The following is a 6605-nucleotide window of genomic DNA, read 5'->3' as shown; positions in this document are numbered from 1 at the left end:
TTGTGTGTTTTCTTCCAATTACATTAGCACACAGATAAATAGATTTTTATAAATGAATGTGTGACCTCTTATGGTAAGATGATTAACCTGTACATTAACCTTGCTTTTGTTTTTAATTCCTGTGTTTTATTTGAGAAAACAATGTATTTGAATATCTGTTGTTCTGTTCATATTAATGGCTAAAATTCCAACATTTACTAGAAGTGACAAAGACACAGTAACTGAAGGTTTACACAATTAGATGAGTAGAAGAAATTTGAGAGAATATAGTATGTTTGATTACTTGAGAAGTATATTAATTTTAGAAGAAACAAATCCGTTAGAATTTCAAGAAGACAGACTACCAGAATTAAAAATGGATTCAAAAAATATTTAATCACTGTCTACTAGGCCAGGTACTATTCTTAGAACTGGGATATAATAAATAATACATAGGAACAGGCAGTGTTTGTATTCTGATGGAAATAGGCAGATCAGTTCAGTCACTTCAGTTCAGTCCCTCAGTCATGTCCAACTCTTTGCGACCCCATGAATCGCAGCACGCCAGGCCTCCCTGTTCATCACCAACCCCCGGAGTTCACTCAGACTCATGTCCATCGAGTCAGTGATGCCATCCAGCCATCTCATCCTCTGGCGTCCCCTTCTCCTCCTGCCCCCAATCCCTCCCAGCATCAGAGTCTTTTCCAATGAGTCAACTCTTCGCATGAGGTGGCCAAAGTACTGGAGATTCAACTTCAGTATCATTCCCTCCAAAGAAATCCCAGGGCTGATCTCCTTCAGAATGGACTGGTTGGATCTCCTTGCAGTCCAAGGGACTCTCAAGAGTCTTCTCCAATACCATAGTTCAAAAGCATCAATTCTTCGGCGCTCTGCCTTCTTCACAGTCCAACTCTCACATCCATACATGACCACAGGAAAAACCATAGCCTTGACTAGACAGACCTTTGTTGGCAAAGTAATGTCTCTGCTTTTGAATATGCTATCTACGTTGGTCATAACTTTCCTTCCAAGGAGTAAGCGTCTTTTAATTTCATGGCTGCAATCACCATGTGCAGTGATTTTGGAGCCCCCAAAAATAAAGTCAGCCACTGTTTCCACTGTTTCCCCATCTATTTCCCATGAAGTGATGGGGCCGGATGCCATGATCTTTGTTTTATGAATATTGAGCTTTAAGGCAACTTTTTCACTCTCTACTTTCACTTTCATCAAGAGGCTTTTTAGTTCCTCTTCACTTTCTGCCATAAGGGTGGTGTCATCTTCACATCTGAGGTTATTGATATTTCTCCTGGCAATCTTGACTCCAGCTTGTGTTTCTTCCAGCCCAGCATTTCTCATGATGTACTCTGCATAGAAGTTAAATAAGCAGGGTGACAACATACAGCCTTGACATACTCCTTTTCCTATTTGGAACCAATCTGTTGTTCCATGTCCAGTTCTAACTGTTGCTTCCTGACCTTCATACAGATTTCTCAAGAGGCAGGTGAGGTGGTCTGGTATTCCCATCTCTTGAAGAATTTTCCACAGTTTATTGGGATCCACACAGTCAAAGGCTTTGACATAGTCAATAAAGCAGAAATAGATGTTTTTCTGGAACTCTCTTGCTTTTTCCATGATCCAGCCGATGTTGGCAATTTGATCTCTGGTTCTTCTGCATTTTCAAATTTAATATCAACTTTAATATCAAGATATCAAATTTAATATCAAGAATATGTCTTTTTTTCAGAGTTTGAGGGGTGGCAAGTTACAGATGTACAATATAGAGATTCACAATTTTTAAACGTTATATTCTCATAGTTACTATAAAATATTGGCTATATTGGATATATATTGTACAGTATATGCTTGTGGCATATTTTATACATAAGTCTGTACCTTTTACTCCCCTACCCCTATGTTGCCCCTCTGCTCTTTTCTCTCCCCAGTAGTAACCACTAGTTTGTTCTTTGTATCTGTGAGGCATTAGTTGTATATTTTAGATTTCACATGTAAGTGATATCATACAGTATTTGTCTTTCTCTGTTCAACCTATTTCACTTAGCACAGTGCCCTCCATGTTTATCCAGGTTGTTGCAAATGGCAAAATATTATGTTAATAAAATGTCTGGAGAAAAATACAGTGGCATATGGGGAATAGGAAATGGCGAAGGTTGGAAAGACAGGGTTGTAAAGATGCTATTTTATTGAGCACTTGATAAGGTGACATTTGAACATAGAGCCAAAGGAATTTGTGGAGCCAGATTGTGTGATCTGTGAGAAGACGATTTCAGGAAAGGAAAGTATATGAGTGAGAACCCTGTGTCAAGTGTGGAAAAGTTGTTTGGCTTAGAATGAGTGAGGGAAGAGTAACGGGAGATGGGGCACATTGTTGTAAGGGTTCTGTCAGGTTTTGTGGAATCTTGTAGTGATTTTAGCACTTTGGACTTGATTCTGAGTAAGTTCAGTTCACTTCAATTGCTCAGTCGTGTCCGATTCTTTGTGACCCCATGAACTGCAGCATGCCAGTCCTCCCTGTCCATTGCTAACTCCCGGAGTTCACCCAAACCCATGGCCATTGAGTCGGTGATGCCATCCAGCCATCTCATCCTCTGTTTTCCCCTTCTCCTCATGCCCTCAGTCTTTCCCAGCATCAGGGTCTTTTCAAATGAGTCAGCTCTTCACATCAGGTGGCCAAAGTATTGGAGTTTCAGCTTCAACATCAGTCCTTCCAATGAACACCCAGAACTGATCTCCTTTAAGATGGACTGGTTGGATCTCCTTGCAGTCCAAGAGACTCTCAAGAGTCTTCTCCAACACCACAGTTCAAAAGCATCAGTTCTTCAGTGCTCAGCTTTCTTCACAGTTCAACTCTCACATCCATACATGACCACTGGAAAAACCATAGCCTTGACTAGACAGACCTTTGTTGGCAAAGTAATGTCTCTGCTTTTGAATATGCTGTCTAGGTTGGTCATAACTTTCCTTCCAAGGAGTAATCGTCTTTTAATTTCCTGGCTGCAGTCACCATCTGCAGTGATTTTGGAGCCCAGAAAAATAAAGTCTGACACTGTTTCCACTGTTTCCCCATCTATTTCCCATGAAGTGATGTGACCGGATGCCATGATCTTCGTTTTCTGAATGTTGAGCTTTAAGCCAACGTTTTCACTCTCCACTTTCACCTTCATCAAGAGGCTTTTGAGTTCCTCTTCACTTTCTGCCATAAGGGTGGTGTCATCTTCATGTCTGTTGTTACTGATATTTCTCCCGGCAATCTTGATTCCAGCTTGTGCTTCTTCCAGCCCAGCGTTTCTCATGATGTCCTCTGCATGTAAGTTAAATAAGCAGGGTGACAATATACAGCCTTGACATACTCCTTTTCCTATTTGGAACCAGTCTGTTGTTCCCTGTCCAGTTCTAACTTTTGCTTCCTGACCTGCATATAGGTTTCTCACGAGACAGGTCAGGTGGTCTGGTATTCCCATCTCTTTCAGAATTTTCCCCAGTTTATTGTGATCCACACATTCAAAGGCTTTGACATAGTCAAAAAGCAGAAATAGATGTTTTTCTGGAAACTTCGGAATGGGCTTGGGAGCATTATTGTTGTCAAAAATATTCCTTAATTGTGTTTCTGGAGTGGTAAGTATTTCTGTTCTGCCTAATAGCTGTAATTAGCAGGTAAAAAATGAATGTTTTTAAATTGTTCAATAGTTAAAATCTGCCAAGAGGAATTAACTGAATTCATTAAATACATCATTTTCATCCTCAAAAATGTAAAGTGGTAAATCCAGGTGTTCAGTTAAAGACTGAGAATTAAAGTAGAACAACATAATTGTCTCATTCTGTGCACTGTTGTAGAAATTCTCTAAGTGAGCATCTTTTTCTTTTTCAGTTAAATTTTTTGTGTTTTTTTTTCATTTATTTTAGGTCAACATTTAATTTATGAAAATGAGACTCTATTAAGACAGACCACACATATACAAATGAAAAATTACTATTCATCATTACTGTCATTTATTAGCTTATAGATAAATACAAGGTTTACAGAGCCAGATTCTCTGGCATGAAATCCTAAATATAAACACTTACTAGTGTTGTGATCTTAGCTAAGATTATTTAACCTTGTCTTTCAGTTTTGTCATTTGTAAAATAAGGATGAAAATCACATGTACTTCATAATGTTTGAATTAATTGAGTTAAAACATATATATATATATATATATATACACACTTACAAAACATTTACATTGCTTGGCATCTAATAAATGCTTAATATCTATTAGCTAAAAATATGAAAAGTGAAAGTGTTAGTTGCTCAGTCATGTCTGACTCTTTGTGACCCCATGGACTATAGCCTGCCAGGCTCCTCTGTCCATGAAATTTTCCAGGCAAGAATACTGGAGCTGGTTGCCATTTCCTACTCCAGGAGATCTTTTCCAGAAATTGAAACTGTGTCTCCTACATCTTCTGCATTGGCAGGTGGGTTCTTGGCTGCTGAGCCACCTGGGAAATCCTGGGCATAACTACATCTATGACTGAATCTAACTGTTCAAGTTTACACACACACACACACACACACAGAATGAAATTGGATATGATTGGAAAGAAAATAAAACTACACACCTTCATTCCACTATAAATTCATGAACAAGAAGAGCAAATAAGCCTTTAATGTTTTCTAAAACTCTTTCACTCTTACACTCATATATTCTCCTTTCTCTTCATATCATTAGTACGTGTCCTCTCAACTCATTCTCAGAGGTTGACTTTGATTACTACTCCACTGTGCCGATTGAAGCTGTCAGGAGAAAACTTCCACAGACTCCCACTCCTAGTCTTACCATCTACAGGTATCCACACCTACATAGTGTGCCTTTCCATCTGTTATCACAGATGATCCACAAGTACTTATTTATGGCCAAAGGAAATTCTTCTACTTGTGAGCTAGAGTACATCTTGCCTTATCTGCTTAAGGATATCACTCCAGGAGCTGTCTCCAACTCTGCCTTATATCATTATTTTGTTTTTCTTATTTGTTTAATAACTCCCACAAGCACAAAATTTTCTATTACTCCTTATATTAAAAAAAAAAAAAAAGGCACAGCCATAGAGATAGTAAAAGGATTTGTGGTTGTTAAGGATTTGAAGTAGAGATGACTACATGGAACACAGGAAATTTTTCGAGCAGTAAAAAATGCTCTGTATTTTAATGTACTTTAATGATGGATGCATGTAATTATACATTTGTCCAAACCCATAGAATCTACATGAGTGAACTCTGATGAACTTTGGGTGATTGTGATGTGTCATTATAGGTTCATCAATCATAGAAAATGCACAAATCTTAGTGTTTATTAATAATTTGGTGAGTTTGATGAATGTACAACCTTGTCAAGATACATGACATTTCCATCATTTCAGAAATGTTCAAGTCCCTGAGACTCAATATCCACTCACTTCTCTGACTTTTTTTCACTATAGATTTGTTTTGAGTCTTCTTAGTTTATATATAAATAGAATCAAGAATATACTCTTCTGTATTCAACATCTTTTCCTCAACATGTCTTTGAGATTACTTATATAATCATGTTGTTTTATGTGTAAGTAATTTGTTCATTTTTGTTGCTGGACAGTATTCCATAATATAATCACACCACAGTCAATTGGTTCATGTATTTTTCTGTTGATGGTCATTTGGGTTGTTTTTATTAGGTTTTAGCTATGGACATTTCTATGCATATTTTGTACAAGTTTTTTGTTTTTTTGTAAACATACATCTTCATTTCTTTTGGATAAATATATAGGATTAGAATTTCTGGGTCATAAAGTAGGTATATGTTTAACTTTTAAAGAAACTGCAGTTTTTCAAAGATTTTTAAAATTATTTTACTTTCACCACAAATGTGTGAGAGTTTGTGTACTTCTCATTCTTGACAATTCTTGAGTTGTTGGTCTTTTAAAATTTTTTAAATAAAGTTAGCCTTAGTCCCTTGGACTGCAAGGAGATCCAACCAGTCTATCCTAAAGGAGCTCAGTCCTGGGTGTTCATTGGAAGGACTGATGTTGAAGCTGAAACTCCAATACTTTGGCCACCTGATGTGAAGAGATGACTCATTTGAAAAGTTCCTGATGCTGGGAAAGACTGAGGGCAGGAGGAGAAGGGGATGACAGAGGATGAGATGGTTGGATGGCATCACTGACTCAATGGACATGAGTTTGGGTGAACTCTGGGAGTTGGTGATGGACAGGGAGACCTGGTGTGCTGTGGTTCAAGGGTTCGCAAATAATTGGACATGACTGAGCAACTGAACTGAATTACCATTTTAGTGGGTGTGTAGTATATTTAATTTAAATTTCTATGATTAAAAGAATTGAACATTTTTTCATAGGATTATTTAGCATTCATATACCTTCCCTTGTAAGGTATCTATAGTAGTTTTCCTGCTTTTTGTTGGATTATTTGCTTTAAACATCACATTGTAGAATTATTTTATGCATTTTGGATATCACAATTTTATCAGATATATGTTTGCCATGTTTTTTCCTCATCTGCGGTTGTTACTTCAATTGGTATAGTATCCTATGATTAACAGCTTTTTAAGAAATTTGATGGTTAGTTTATTCTCTTCCTT

Source organism: Bos taurus, chromosome 7 (genome assembly GCF_002263795.3).
Source record: "Bos taurus isolate L1 Dominette 01449 registration number 42190680 breed Hereford chromosome 7, ARS-UCD2.0, whole genome shotgun sequence".
NCBI classification, from domain to species: domain Eukaryota; kingdom Metazoa; phylum Chordata; class Mammalia; order Artiodactyla; family Bovidae; genus Bos; species Bos taurus.
The sequence above is the reverse complement of the archived record's forward strand: the minus strand, read 5'-3'. Positions refer to the sequence as shown.